Source organism: Thamnophis sirtalis, unplaced genomic scaffold, assembly GCF_051295495.1.
Source record: "Thamnophis sirtalis isolate CommonGarterSnake01/CBP01778 unplaced genomic scaffold, rThaSir2_p1.2 scaffold_1, whole genome shotgun sequence".
Lineage (NCBI taxonomy): Eukaryota > Metazoa > Chordata > Lepidosauria > Squamata > Natricidae > Thamnophis > Thamnophis sirtalis.
In genome coordinates this window covers 133,760,166-133,777,091 of record NW_028261381.1, presented here as the reverse complement: position 1 = coordinate 133,777,091, position 16,926 = coordinate 133,760,166, and the positions used below count along the sequence as shown (strand labels likewise).

The following is a 16,926-nucleotide window of genomic DNA, read 5'->3' as shown; positions in this document are numbered from 1 at the left end:
AAAGCATTCCAGCTTCTGAGACACCTGAGATAATAGAATGACTTATTAAATCACTTAAAACTAAAAAGCCTATTATTTCTATAGATATTTGTTATCAATAAATCAATCTGATATGAAGATCCTGATCAATGAATAAATAAAGCATGAGAGGTTCCTATATTGCCTAGACAATGGGAGAATGTTTTGATTTCTATAGTAAGTGTGTCAATGGATCTCAAATTAAGATTTGTACAATAGAAATATTTAGAATGTGTTGAATTCCATTAAGTTTGTACAGAAAAGGACAGTCAAAATTGTATAATATTTCTTTTAAACACGTTTTTTACCATGGCTTACATTTGATATTTCCCCCCTTTGCCTTGATGAGCAAATACTTGTGTTTCTGCAACACTGGTCAGACAGATGATTGTATACAATACAATAACAGAATTGGAAGGGACCTTGGAGGTCCTCTAGTCCAACCCCCTGCCTAGGCAGGAAACCCTACACTGTTCCAGACAAATTGCTATCCAACATCTTCTTAAAGAGTTCCAGTGTTGGGGCATTCACAATTTCTGGAAGCAGGCTTTTCTACTGATTAATTGTTCTAACTGTCAGGAAATTTCTCCTCAGTTCTAAGTTGCTTCTATCCTTAATTAGTTTCCACTCACTGCTTCTTGTTTTCAGGTGCCTTGGAGAATAGTTTGACTCCCTCTTCTTTGTGGCAACCCCTGAGACATTGGAACACTGCTATCATGTCTCCCCTAGTCCTTCTTTTCATTAAACTAGACATACACAGTTCTTGCAACCGTTCTTCATATGTTTTAGTCTCCAGTCCCTAATCATCTTTGTTGCTCTTCTCTGCACTCTTTCTAGAGTCTCCACATCTTTTCTACATCGTGGCGATCAAAACAGAATGCAGTATTCCAAGTATGGCCTTACCAAGGCATTATAAAGTGGTAACACTTCATGTGATCTTGATTCTATCCCTCTGTTTATGTAGTCTAGAACTGTGTTGGCTTTTTTTGGCAGCTGCTGCACACTGCTGGTTCATATTTAAATGGTTGTCCACTAGGATTCCAAGATCTCTCTTATAATTACTACTATTGGGGAAGGTACCACCTATACTGTACCTGTGCATTTCGTTTTTCTTGCCTAAATGTAGAACCTTACTCTTTTCAACATTGAATTTCATTTTATTAGATAGTGCCCAATGTTCAAGTTTGTCAAGATCCTTCTATATCTTAAGCCTGTTTTCTGGAGTGTTGGCTATTCCTGCCAGTTTGGTGTCATCTGCAAATTTGATCCAGCTACTTCTATGGACTAGGGGAAAGCTAATTGAGACACTTGTCAAGATAGCTTCAAGGCTTTTCATTAAGTACCTTTGCTTGGATTGAGTCACATAGAATAAGAAAGCTCAGGCTTTTGAAAAGTAATTTGTCTTTGGGCTTTTGCAATTTATATTGATAATAGAAAAGACAAAGACAGTTTGATTATTGGATTCGTTTACCCTGGTCTATGGATATGCATCAAATTGAAGATTTCAAATGTTATAGCATGTCTTTTGGATTCTATCGGCAGCTGCCAGGCACCTTCTGGAGAGAGTTCTAACAGGCAATAAGTTTTTGTAAATGTTTGACACTTCTGTGCCCTTGCCTGGCTGTTTTCCTATGCAGATATTGTCAGCTTTTTTCCTGATGGAAAATGAGACACTATTTGATTTCCCTGTGTAAGGGAGAGATAAATCCATTAGTGTTTGTAGCCTGTCAATGGAGAATATGTCATCCACCAGTATAAACTACAAATTTGTCAGATGGCTCAGCAGTCCTAGAGACAAGTAACAGACAACAGGTAGATAGGGTCTGTGCTGGCATTTCAAAGACCTCATCATTCTCAGGTCAAATATTTCTATTTCTCAGGAAAAACAAAATTGATAGAACCAAGGTAATTATCATAAAGGCTGCACTAAGAAGCAACACTGTGCTTAAGTTTTATCTAAGTTATCTGTTTATCTGTGCTGAAGTTTTATCTAAATATAGCCTTGTATAACCTCTGGGCCAGGAATGACATTTCAGCAGTTGTCCCTTTGACGACAACCACATTCACATTGTCCTGTTGCTTCACTGTTTGTATTTATTGCATTTGTATCCTGACGCTATCCAAAGACTCTTGATTGCTTTCATAACATGAAAATGTTAAACATTCATGATATAACTAACATGACAATTGAATATGTATCTTATAAAATCATAAACCAAGAATGGTCTAAGTGATGAACTTGGTGGAAATTCTCTCTAAAACAACTAAATATTCAACTTCTTTCTGAAAACCTTCAGGGAATATGGAACATTAACCATGGCAGAAATGAATAACTTCACTTGTATTCTCTTCTGCTCACAGCAAATGCCCTTCATTCACATTGTCATGCTCTGAATTGAAATTGGGGTTCTAAGACTTTTGTTGATTCAAGCATTGCTGTCCAATTTGCTTGCTATCTGTACTTTCTTCTTGATGAACCATTAACAAATGGGGTTCCATGGAATCCAAGAGGTTTGCAACACGGTTGCTAAGATTCTGTGAGAGGCTGTGATTTTAAAAGATCATTTTAAAAAAACTTTGCAATAGTAGTACTAGTAGTGATGCAATTTTAATACACTGTGATTCAGCTTATTAATTGTCTTAACATTCCATGAGCTGCAGATATAATAAAATTATTTCAAGAATTTCTCCAGAAGTAAAAAAAAGAAATGCTGAGAATGTCTATTCTATACAACTTCTCTTTGATTGTTACTGCACAGAATGTTTCACATCCTGGGTCAAAGGACACTCCTCTGTAATTCTCTAATCTCTGCCTGTAGCTATTATTATCAGAATCTTTCAGTATGTAATGGTTATAACTCTTACTTGGTATGTCAAATGCTGTTGTTTCAAAGCTAACATAGATTTTAATTATCATTTTTCCCAAGCCAGCTACTTTTCAACCATGTTTTTTTTAATGTTGTTGCTATTATTGTAACAATAGTGGGAAAGATAGCATTAGATAAATAAAAATTATAACAACAACAAGCCACTAGAATACCAAAAGATTCTGGTAATAATACAAATAACATTTAGCTAATTTTGTAAAAATGAAAGAATGGATTTGTTTTAAGTTAGTTGTAAAGTCTTCATTGAGTAAATTTTGTTGTCTTTACTTTGCATATGTACATTTAAGTATATATTAATATATTTTATGTCTATGTCTGTGTATATCTGTCTGTATGATGTGTATCCAACAAAAGTTTAAATGTGCAGAAAGACATCTATGCAGATTCTCCATCAACCCAGATCATGGTGGTCCCAAAAGTGATTTTCCCCCCAAAAGGCAATTTGACTTTTTTTTCTTTGAAAATTTAACTTCTCATTCAAGAAGCTTCTTCAGTTCTAACTGAATGAAGGGGAATAGAAGATTACTAGCTCTCTGAGACTTATTAAGGCTACTTGGTGGGGGAATGGGACAATTTGCCATGGTCTACTCTCCACAGTCCACTTGATATGGCCAATTTGCCATGGCCAACTTGTTGTGAGACAGCTTACTGCGGAATAATTCAACAATTCAATTTAACTATTTAAAATTATTTTTAAATTATTTTAATGTTTGTCATTCACATTTTATTTTGTCTCTTCTTTGGCATCATTTTTTAAATGATTCTATTTGACTATTTATTCAATATTAGCGTAACTCTTGTCCTGCGGTGTGTTGTCCTACAGCAAGTTAGCTCTGGTGAGTTGTCCCACAGTGAGTTAGCTATGGTGAAAAGTTGACCATGGCAAGTTGTCTGTGACAAGTTGGCCATGGTGAGTTATTGTAGACCCACTTGGTGGTCTACCTATATCCTCACAATCATGGGAATCAGAGTGCAAATGGGTGTGGAACCAGCTTGTGACTGCTGAAAGGACTGTGTTGTAAACAGGAGATTGGTAGTGTTGTATCCCTCCACCTCTGTTGAGGGAGGGTTGTACGATTTTAACATACATGGGAAAGGCACAGAAAAAAAATGCATGGAAGAATTACAAAAACACAAGAAGAATTACAAATGCACAAGAAGAAATACATGAGATTTGCAAGACCATAACTAATTGCAGTTTTAACTCAATTTGTGAAGTTCAGTTAAACTTTATGAAAATGAGCCTAGCAGCCTTATTTTGGTGATAAGTCAACATTTCTGTACAATGTTGTACAGACAAACAAGAAAAAGGAAACCATCATCATTACTCAGATAAATTGAGAAGAAAATGATTGATGTCTTGCAATTTAACAATTTCATGAGTGAGACTTTCCTTTAATCTTAAAGTGAGTTCTTTAATCTCCTAAAGTTTTTTTCAGTCTCCCGGTTTTTGTTTGTTTGTTTGTTTTCTTCTTTGTTTGATAACTGGCAATGTCCATAAGACCACTTGGGGGTGTGGGGTACTGCTCACAGCTTTTCCAAAATGTAACCCATATAGAGAGACTGATTCTATTCACCCTTGGACATAGATATTTCAAAAGTGAAGTTTCACTTTTGGACTTAACAGAAGGGGGGAATTATAACGTTAAAACACATATAAACTACATGTGTGTAGCCAAGGGTCTCTCCTTTTTAAAATTAAGAAAAAACATACTTAGCTTCATGAACTTGGTAGAAAGAACTGTAGAGGTCACAGACCATTGTGGTGAATGAAATACAGCCTGAATGCTTTTGGTTGTTTATCCCTCTCTCAAAAGAAAAAAAAAAGAAATTAGCAATGTTTCCATTGAGGGTTAAATATGCCTGCAGAGAGAGTTTTCTTTACCGTAAATCTGCTCATTACCAAGCACGAGAGTTGTTTCATTGGTGAAGATGAACTTAGTTAGTGGCTTAAATGGAATTTATTCCAGTCATTGGATTGCTGAAGTCTTCCATCAGATGTAGGATGGTTAAGAAATGTTTCATTTCAAATAGGAATCTATTCCTCTATTTCTATTCAGTTCAGGTTCTCAGCTGCAGCTGGTTTGATTCTGCAGTCTGATCTACCCTACTTGTGCATAAATATGTACCCATGGCTGTATTTCTTACATACCTGTTCAGTAACTAAAATGTTTAAAATAACTGATTTTTTCCTCAAATATTGCATTTTAAAAACTATTTCCTTGTGTGTTCTTTCATAGGAAATTGTTTTTTCAAGCAACACTGAATTAAAAAGCAAAACAAAGACAAGGCAAACCTAGATGTTCAGAATAGACACACACATGCAGAGAGAAACTCCTGTTGTAGTTTTTAACTACCATAACAAAAAAAAAGAAAAGAAAATCTTAATTCATAGGAATTGCTGTGACTCATAGTAAGCAATCACCCAGACAGACTGTCAACCCATTTTCTTGCCAACCTAAATTCACACATGCCATTTGCACAGATTCCCCTTATATAAAAATGGGGTATTTGTCTTTATAACAGTTGGATATTTTATAATAAGAATGTAATCAAAATGAATTTTTTGCCAGGTATCCATCATCACTTTCGTTCGTGACATAATGAACATTTTAGGGCTTTGATTATTGTAGGGAAGGAAGGAAAAAATGGATATAATTATCCATTTGCATTCTGTTTCTAATATTTTAGTGGCATTTTTAAATCATTTTGTAATAATTTAATACATGGGTATCCTTTCTGTTTTGTGAATAATCCATAACCACTGGAACTAATTATCATGCAATATTATTCTTATACATTTGCAACAGTCTTGTTCAGGAAATCCTATCTCTTTTCTCTTACTTTTTTTTTTGATCCCACCAGCTTTGCCTCTGCATTTGGTGCCTGGGCAATGTAATAAGAGGGGGGGAGCTTTTATTTTAATTATAAGTCATTTTCTCTTTTCACTATAAGTTTTTCAGTTCCTCTCAAAACAATTACAGGAATGTAACTATCTGAAAAACATTCAGCCAGTGAGTTGTCACTATGTGTTAAAGCAGGATTCTTGATTCTGGGAGTGACTGATAGGAAGAATAAGAAACAGCACCAGAAATGTAATCATGTCACCTAGTGGGTGGGATGAAAAACTAAGAGAAAAGAGGAGATAAAGGAATCAATCCATCTATCTCAGACTCATTTTTCCCTTGTTCACTCATATATATCAATCACTGGAAAGCAATACATTGGAACTGCAGTCCTTTGAATCTTTATTTAGAAAGATTTGGATGAATGAGAACAAGCTAATACTGGATCAAGAGAATAAAGAGGTTCTTTGATCCTTGTGTGGAAGTTGGGATTCAATTTGTGCACCTATCCCAATAATCACAATTGGTTTCATAAGAATAATTCCTTTAGCCTACTATATGCTGTCTCCACATAATAGCAATGAACTGCTGTCTTAGTAGCAATGAACACCAATACTCCAAATACTATTAGTGGCAATGAACACAATCTGCCTATCTTGTGTTCTTGATCATTTTAGAGACAAACCACATTGAGAGTGTTGTGTCTGTGGCTTTGCCGACGTGTCCACTTAAAGGGTTCTTCTGATTGGCTGAGTGTTTGACAGCCAGAGCGGGAGAATGGAGCGTTATGATTGGTTGCCTGTTTAACAGCTAGTATATAAAGAGCTGTCAAATGGGTTTCCCTCTGTTGCCGATTACTGTATTGCCTCTAATTGCTGTCAGCTGTTTACCCTAATAAAAGGATTTGGATTTACAAATCTGTCTCACCTCAGTCCTTGCCTGCCTGGTTCTTCCTACAGAACAGAGTCTTAGAATATGGTAGGCCTGCTTTCTATAGGGATACAGAAGAGTGGCTTTTGAAGAGTGGCCAGAAACTTCAGTTGGCTGGGAAATGTTATGGTGACCATTTAAGTATGATTCTAACTGTGAATTCTAACTGTCAAACCTTAAATCACTCAAATCCTGGGTAGCTGAGTAATACCACTGTAAACTAGCTCAGATATTAAGATCTCAAAGAGGGAAGATCCACTGATCAAAGAGGGGCAATACACTGGTCAAAGAGGGGTGATCTACTTCATTTAGGAGAAGGAAGATGTTTTCTCCTAAATGAAAGTAGTCTTGCTCCAGAGCTACAATTCATCCCTACCTTCTCAGTGTCTTGGAATGAACATCCAACAATTTGGCCTTTTAAAATAATATTTTGTGATGTACTGTATTCCACAATGCTTTATAATATTCTCTTCGCATGTGGTTAACATTTTATTTTGGGTAAACTATTATGACATTTGTTAAAAGGCAGCATATATCTAAATGCTACAAAACCAAATATGGGTGTAAATGATAGATACCATTAAACAAGTATTTCTGGCCCAATGCTCAGGACATTCACAGAATAACATTTTCCTCTTCAAAAGAACATGGTGGTAATTGGTGTGTGCCTATGTTTGTTTTATTTTTCAGTTACTTTCCTACCCTTAAACTCTAGTTTTTGCTCTTATCCTTAAAACATATAGAACAGAAAAAATATATAAAACATTTTATCCATATTCTTCCCATTGCTGTCACAGCTTCCTGCCACTCTGCAAAGGGTGGGAGACTGATTTGTAATTCCTGTAATTTTTTCAAACATTGTCCACTTCTACTTCAGTTAAACCTGAAGGGAATTCAAACATGGATCTGGTGGATTCATTAAGAACTCCTCTTTCTGCTCCAAGGCAAAGCACCGTTGTAGGTTGTTGTTGCTCAAAGCACTCAATTTCTTTCCCCATTCAAGCATGCTAATAATTGGCTGCATTTTTCCTAGCTCCCTAACAACAAGCATATTTTATTTAACTACAAAGCTGTTGGTATTTCAATGTTCTAACTATCTGCTTATACAAAGAAAGAAATTTGAGTGGCAAATGTTATTAATTTGCTCTTAGGTAATGAATACATCTGGGCAAAGTATGCTACAAAACCATGGCTCACATACATGGCATGACCTGCTACTAACTCAGCATATGACTCCCTATCTTTTATAAGCTAACATCAGTTTCACATTACTCACACATACTGAATATACCTACGTATATGAATAGTAATGCAGATAGTGGCAATTAGGAAAAAATGCATTGTCTATAGTAGTTTATATAAAAATAAAGCATGACAGATGGCCTCCACAATAGGAACAAAAATATAAGTGATTTGAGGTAATTGTCTGTAATTCTTCATTCCCATGTTCTCTAAATCTGTTCTTATGAGCTTACCAAAATTTTCATGGAAGGAGTGGAACATTTTTGTACGTATTTAGTTAAAGTAAAGATAAAGGTTCCCCTTGCACATATGTGCTACTTGTTCTAGGGGGTGATGCTCATCTCCATTTCAAAGCAGAAGAGCCAGCGCTGTCTGAAGACGTCACCATGGTCATGTGGCCAGCATGACTAAACACCAAGGTGCACGGAATGCTGTTACCTTCCCCCCAAAGATGGTTCCTATTTTTTCTACTTGCATTTTTACATGCTTTCAAACTGCTAGGTTGGCAGAAGTAATGGGAGCTCACTCAGTTATGTGGTGCTAGGAATTCAAACCACTGAGCTGCCAACCTTTTTGATCGACAAGCTCAGCATCTTAGCCATTGCATCCCTGCATATTTAGTTAGGAGGTGACTAATGGATGCCCTGTTCTCCATTGCATAGTCATCTCTCAGCTGTCTATAAAATTCTTACTTTCTCTACTTTCATTAAACTACAAAAGGTTCATGAAGAATACACTAATAAGGTTTTGATACCAGGTCACTTAATGATCTTGATTTGATCCATTTTATCATAGCTGGTATTGCTCTATTTATGTTCTACATATTGATTCGTTATATGCTTTTAATCTGTTTTAATGTACTCTGAAATCTTGAATGCCTAGGCTAGGAATTTCATTAAAGACAGGGTGTAAATCAAAAATCAGTAGCACTTGTGTACATTTAAACAGGAAAAAAAATTGAATGTCAATTTAGATTATGGGTGCACAGGCATATCTATAAAACATTGTTTTAGGAAATATGTTGTTTATTTTATCATAAAACATTAAGTGCTGAGAACATAATTAATTTTGAATGTCATTATATCACACTGATTTATTGTCTTAAAACGTAGGATACATAGTGCAGCAGTATTGGTGAATTTATGATTTAATTGTTTATGTACTTCATACTTACTCTCTAATGTGAAATTTTAATTTGATCCCAGATTTTTTTGCTTTCTTCACAAAAATCATACAAGTAAAACATTTAGTCCTCCTGCACATTCAGCAGAGGAAATTAATATGTTTCTATGACTAAAAAGAGAAGTGAAAAAAATGGAAAGAAGTTAATTCTATTACTAAATGAACAATAAATAATAGAGGAATTATATAATAGAAGATGGGTTGTTGGAACAGCTTGGTAATGGCTGTTGCTTTCTTTCCCAGCTAAATTCCAGGATTCTGGCTGGACAAGTCTTTAAAGCTCTAGGAAGCTTTAAAGGACTTCATTAAACCCTGATTAGTAAAAATAATAATGGACTGTTAAGAGCTTCAAAAGTTCCCTAGCTTAAAAGAGAAGGCATTAAAATAACAAATGTCATTCATGTGAGCTGATTGACATTGGTGTCAAAAATCCTAACTGCTCATTCAGACTAATGAGATCAGAACTAACACTGCCTGATGAAAAAGAGAGATCTTGAAGTAGCAATAAACAGCTCAATGAAGCTGTCAAAATCCCTTGTAAAAACGGCCAAAAGGAATAATAAGGTGATATTGACACTAGAGATGCCAATATCAAAACGCCTTTATGAAAATCAACGCTGTAACTGCATCTGGAGTAGAGTGTACAGTTTTGGTTGATGTACCTAAAAAAGAGTATAATGAAACTAGAGAAGATTCAGAGGTGAATACTAAGAGGAATGAGAGACTGGAGCAGCTTCCTCACGAGGAAAGACAATAACTTTTGGGGCATTTTAGTCTAGAAAGGGGACATGATTGAGTGTGGAAAACTATTGTACACATGATGTGGACAAAGTGGAGAATGTGAAGGGTTGCAGGAATTGGGTACATCTAGCTTAATGAAAAGAAGGGTTAGATGAGACATAATAGCCTTCTTTCAATATCTAATAAACTGCCACAAAGAGGAAGGAGTCTACATATTCTCCAAAGCACCTGAAGGACAAGAAGCAATGGATGGAAACTAATCAAGGAAAGATCCAACCTAGAAATAAGGAAGCATTTCCTGACAGTAGAATAATTAATCAGTGGAAAGGCTTGCCTTCAGAAGTTGCGGATACACCATCACTGGATTTTTTTAAAAAAGACTGAAATTGTACAGGGACCCCTGCTTGTGAAGGGGATTGAACTAGAAGACCTCCAAGATTACAACTCTGTTATTCCGCCCCCCCCCCCCGATACTATAACCAAAGTTCACACTATAAAATTGAATCCTGGAAAAATCAAGACAACTGAAATATTTTATATGCAATACATAATTAAATTTTGCAGTCCAATACCATGAGATATGGTGCTGTCCACCAACTTTGTTGGCTTCAAAGATGGTTTGGGCCAATTCATAGAAGTCACAGAGATCAATAGATATTAACTTTGATAAAAGTCGGCTTGCCCCTGAAGGCCATCTGCTGGGAAACTATGCATTTGTTTGGCTACTCTGAGATTAGACTGCTTAACCAAATGGGTCAAAGATCCAATCCATCAGGGTACCCCTTGTTCTCTTATGTCTGGTGAATCTCAGAAATTACATCATTTTTTGTTATATTTTAAAATTATCTCTGAATTTTCTCTTTTCACACACTTGTCAGAGATGTCTTTTTTCCTGCAAAGACAATCCTTGATTTACAATTATAATTGGGGCTGAAATCTTGATCATTGAGCAAAACAGTCATTAGGTGAGACTCACTTGGGATTACTTCTCTTGCGAACTACAATCCTGGCAATTCCTATCATGGTCATTAAGCAGTCTCCAGGGTCAGGGTAATTTAGCAGAGTACCAGGTAAGGAGCATCGGTGTCTCTGGGGATGGAAGAGATCCTGGGAGGCTCCATTCAGGAGCTGAAAATCCTCCCTGCTGAAATCCAGATAGGATTTTCAACCCCTGAGCAATTTAAAGAACTTGTTATAGTATGTATCAAAAAATTTTCACACATCTTTTCTGCTTTTAAAAAAACCCTTCAAAAATATATCTTTTCAAATAAAATATATGTGGTCTACTCATTGGCTTGAAAATCCATTTCTGGGGCTTGTATTGCTTAGAATTGCAGCACAAAATCTGGATAAATGAGAAACCAAAAGATAATTACATTCTAATCAGCATGTTAGTCCAGGAAGTGTAAATCAGGATAATTCATTTAAAAAGTTAGACCAAACAAAATTCTCAACATCCTTACTGCAGACTAGGAAAACCTCAGACAAATCTTATTGTAAACCTCAGCTAATTCTTTTGACATGTTAAAAAGCAAACAGACTCCTACTTAGTCCATGTGAACTCGGCAAGGCATTAGGAAGTGAGCACAACGATGATTACTGTAGGAAAGAACCCACTGAGGATTCTGCTGGCTTGAATTGTGTTGGTCGCTTTGCCTTCACAAAACTTGAAATAGAAGCCATTCTGAGAGTTAAACTGATAGACTAGGATATCAGTTCTGCTAATAGTAATTAAATATCATGGATCAAGAACAGACAAGTTTGCATATCAGTCAGAGGTTGCAATAAAGTGGATTTACATAAATCAACAACACTGATCCCCCCTCCTTTTTTTAAATGTGTGGTATACATAGCCAGGGAAGTCTACAACGCTTTTAAACCACAAAGTAGGTTTGGCAGCCTAAGATTGCTAGTTCATTCTGTTCTGTTACAGCATGGAAACTGCTTTGGTCGCGCTGATCAATGATCTCTGGTGAGCCAGGGATAGGGGTCACCCCTCTATCCTTGTGCTCCTTGACCTCTCAGCGGCCTTCGATACCATCGACCATGGTATCCTTCTGCAGAGGTTGCGAGAGGTGGGAGAGGGAGGCACCGTTCTTCGGTGGTTCTCCTCCTACCTCTCGGACAGGTCACAGTCGGTGTTGGTCGGAGGGCAGAGGTTGATCCCAAGGCCCCTCAACTATGGGGTGCCGCAGGGTTCGGTCCTGTCCCCCCTCCTATTTAACCCTTCTATTTAACATCTACATGAAGCCGCTGGGTGAGATCATATGCCAGCACAGGATCAAATACCACCAATATGCGGACGATACGCAGTTGTATCTGTCTGCCCCGTGCCAATTCAGCGAAGCAGTAGAAGTGATGTGCCAGTGCCTGGAGGCTGTTAGGGTCTGGATGGGAGTAAACAAGTTGGCACTCAATCCAGACAAGACCGAGTGGCTACTGATGTTCCCTCCCAAAGATTGGCCATCTCTCAGGCTGGGGGGTGAAATTATATGCCCCTCAGAGAGGGTTCACAATTTGGGAGTCCTCCTGGATCCCCAGCTGACTTTAGAACACCATTTGTTGGTTGTGACCAGGGGGACCTTTGCCCAGGTTCACCTGGTGCACCAATTGCGACCCTACCTGGATCGGGAGGCCCTTCAGACAGTCACTCATGCCCTTGTGACCTCAAGACTGGATTACTGTAATGCGCTCTACATGGGGCTGCCCTTGAAGAGTGTTCAAAGACTTCAGCTAGTCCAGAATGCAGCCGCGTGAGCAATCGTGGGTGCACCCAGGTATACCCACGTTACACCTATCCTCTGCGAGCTGCACTGGCTACCCATTAGTCTCCGGACTCGCTTCAAGGTGCTAGTCGTTACTTATAAAGCCCTACATGGCATCGGACCTGGGTACCTGAGAGACCGCCTCCTGCTAATTACCTCCCATAGACTGATCAGATCGCACAGACTAGGCCTCCTCCGGATCCCATCTGCCAGCCAATGTCGGCTGGCGACTCCCTGGGGGAGAGCCTTCTCTGTTGCAGCTCCAGCCCTCTGGAACGAGCTCCCCGTGGAGATCCAGACCCTTACTACTCTCCCGGCCTTTCGCAAAGCCACGAAGATCTGGCTGCTCCGGCAGGCTGGGGGGCTGTTGAAATAGCCAGCCCCACGGGAACTATGAATGTTGTGTATTTTAAATTGTTGTTTGTCTATTTATCTATTTATCCCCTTCCTTTGTTTATTGTAAGCCGCCCGGAGTCCTTCGGGAGTGGGCGGCATACAAGACCAATAAATTCAATTCAATTCAATTCATGCGTGTGTGCTGTCCATGGTACACCACAGGGGGCAAACTAGCATTGCACCAGCTGGTTAGCAGCATTTGGGGGATGGTGGGTTATCCGGGCTTTCTTCCGCTAACCTTGTCATACATCCAGACAGGTCTGATGACAGCTCTCACTTCTGCATAGAACCTTGGTAGCTTTTCCCATCAGAATGGTACCTATTTATCTACTTGCAGTTTACATGCTTACAAACTACTAGGTGGGCAGGAGCTGGGGGCAAAGATAGGAGCTCATTCTGCCATGCGGTTCTGTGGGCTGTAATCTCCAGAATGCTGCCTATTTTTGGCAGACTAATCCAGCAACTTTAAGCTGCTATGCCACCATGTCCCCTCCAGTTATAACAACAATGACTATAGCTTTCCATAGTAACAACACTTTTTATTTTATATAAAACCTATCTTTTCCTTCTTTATATTCAGTCATAGCAGAATGTTGCCAATAGCTTCAAAGATAACTTTTAAAAAATAGCTTTCAAGATGATTGGCATGCTTATGTTGCTTTCATTGGAAAGAGATCACTTCTTTTCTTTCAAAATATTTTTTTTTGCATTTTTCTTAAGTACATTCTACTTTTGTGGTTGTTTGGGCTCTCTGGCTGTAACCCAATCAATTGCATTTAAAAAAATCTTTGTATTTAATTTTGTAATAACCCTTAGTTATTTTAAACAACTCCATCATTTGATTGCTTAATCATCTAAGATTTTACTCCTGGCAATAGTATATATGGCTAATGGTCAAAAAGGTATTGCCAGCCAACAAAATAACTGTCAGAGACAGAAAGCTGTGGTATATATTATTTTGTATGAAGTCAGAGTTTTGCTTGTAAAACTTCAACCATAAAAAGCTGATATATAACTTCAGTTATGGAAGCATTTACCTTTTATTCATGAATAGACTTACAAGGCACAAAGCTTCTGGTTCTGTTGCTTCTGATTTTGTTCTGAAAGTTCAGATGAATAATGGTTTTTGTGATATCCCATCTCTTTTTACAGAGATCTCAAAGAAGTTATTTATTTTTATTTTATTTATTAAATTTATTCACTGTCTGTCTCACTTGTGTGACTCTGAACTCTGGTTTGTTGATTACAATGTTGGACAGGTGTGAATCACCAACAATTTACTGTGGAGATGCTCCAGTGCTTGCACAATAGACACAGCTATTTTTCCAAGGATATCTTCAGCAATTGTCTTCCTCTTCTCCAGAACATTCTTATAAAATTAATTCAGAGACGTGGCCATCACTTCCATGCAGATCCAGATATCAGTTTCTCTGAAAAGAGCTTCATAATAAGTGACCATGTAGAAGGAGTTGACTGTCCTCATGGAAACATCCAGATCCATCACCACTTTCTTCCCCTCCTGGATATTCACAGTAGCTCAGATTCTCATCACAGCCAAGATCATGTCACTCTTCACATGATGTACTTTCTCCACCACCCTGTAAGCACCTCTCCCTAGTTCGGAGATGCTCAGTCATCAGACTTAACTTCAAAGTTCTTTTTTCCAGTGGTAATAAAAGTCCAGGAATCCAAATTCTTTGGAGGTGTTGATGGAACAGGTGATTGTTTATTAACCAATGACATTATGAAAATGGTGGTCTTTTCTTCTTTGTTTTGACTTTGTGCTATTCTAAGGATCCCTGGTGTCACAGTGGTTAGAGGGCATTACTACAGGCTACTGTACTTCTGCTGATCACCGGCTGCCAGCAATTTGGCAGATTGAATCTCACTAGGCTCCAGGTTGACTCAGCCTTCCATCCTTCTGAGGTTGGCAAAATGAGGACCCAGATTGTTGGGGAAAATATGCTGACTTTGTAAACTTCTTAGAGAGGGCTGTAAAGCACTATGAAGCAGTATATAAGTCTAAGTGCTATTGCTATCCTTTGGGATCTTATTTTTTGTTCATGCTGATTTCTTAGAAGTGATGGAACTAGCAAACTGCACATGCCTTGTAGGGGTGACTCTCCTTTTTATAACAGTTATATATAGATTATAAGTTATATCTATAGATTATGACTGTTATGTATAGATTCAAGAGTTTAAAAAAATACATATTCAGTGGTCAGCCCCTCTGGTATTAAAACCTTGAAGTAGAAATTGAGTTCCCTACATTAATGGTTCTTTAGCAGTGGGATGTGATACCTTGATGATCACAAGCAGCTTGGGATGGTATATTAAGAAAATATAAAGCTGATGAGAGAAGATGAACCAAGGTTGCACAAGTGAAGCAAGGAAAAGAGGATGGTGTGAGTTTTGAAAAATAGCTAAATCCATGCACCAAGGCTTCTGTCAAAATCATTCATCATTCACAGAGAATTTCCACTGTCTTGTTACTGACTTCTAACATGTCATGTGGTTTCTAAAGTATCTGCAATAGTGTAGTGTTTGTAATCTTCCATATTTTTACTTATTGTTTTAAATTTTTAAACTTTCAAAATAGAAAAAGGTTTTATATAGTGAAATATAGAAGAGTTAGAGATGACCAATCTACTAGTTGTTTATTGATTTTATTTCTACGTTTGTTTAACTTATATGCTATCACTCTCATTGATAAGGCACAATAAAAACAAGCCTGAGTCAAGGATAAAAGTTCTCTATCATTTAATATGTTGAGTATTTATTTCTTGCTTGTTTCTAATCCCATTGAATACATTACTTTTGATATTAGTGGGAAACATAGTTTTACACCTGCTGCCTGAAACTGCCATGAAACTGCATCAACAAACAATGTAGCTCAGTGTATCAGCATTATTGGAAGGACCATTTAGACATTGCCAAGCAAGGAAATGTCTTACCAACAATGATGGTATACAACTGAATTAATAGTGCATGAGCTGACACACTTTGCACAAAGATTATGCAAAGATTCCGAGGTGCCTCACTTCATTGAAAGTTTTACAAATCAGATTCTCCTTCTTTTAAAAGTGGTGTGAAGTGACCATGTTGTTTCAATTGATTCAGTCTAAAGTTTCAATAGCCAGAAAAAAAAAAACTTCTGTGCTTCTGCAATGGAAAAGCCTATTCAATGGAAGAGCCAAGGTGGCGCAGTGGTTAAATGCAGCACTGCAGGCTACTGCTAGATCAGCAGTTCAGCGGTTCAAATCTCACCGGCTCAGGGTTGACTCAGCCTTCCATCCTTCTGAGGTGGGTAAAATGAGGACCCAGATTGTTGGGGGCAATATGCTGACTCTCTGTAAACCGCTTAGAGAGGCCTGAAAGGCCTATGAAGCGGTATATAAGTCTACTGCTATTGCTATTGCTATTGCTATTCAGGCTAAAAAAATTAATGAACTCAACAATAAGAATAATCTCACCTCCACAACAGATACTATCTGGTCCTTAACACTGCACCAGATATAGATGAACTTAGAAATAATTGTCATTTAAATACAAACATAGTACAGCTCACTAAAATGTGGAAGATCATAATCTATGCACCTTTTTGTCCTTCTAGTCTGGCACTAAGGGTGAATGGACCATTTCAAAACATTGGGTCCCTTCTTCTCTGTTTATTTATTAGCTTATCTACACAATCTTTAAACTACAGTGTCAAATAGACCTTCACATTGAGGAATATTCTCTTCATGGAATAGCAATAGCAATAGCAGTTAGACTTATATACCGCTTCATAGGGCTTTCAGACCTCTCTAAGCAGTTTACAGAGTCAGCATATTGCCCCCAACAATCCGGGTCCTCATTTTACCCAACTCGGAAGGATGGAAGGCTGAGTCAACCTTGAGCCGGTGAGATTTGAACAGC

General features: G+C 37.7%; 1 pseudogene; it reads right to left on the bottom strand.

The window, feature by feature from the left end:
* Nucleotides 1–14,251: 14,251 nt before the first annotated feature.
* LOC148049738 (dual specificity mitogen-activated protein kinase kinase 3 pseudogene) lies at nucleotides 14,252–16,550 on the bottom strand (annotated as a pseudogene).
* Between the last annotated feature and the right edge of the window lie 376 nt (nucleotides 16,551–16,926).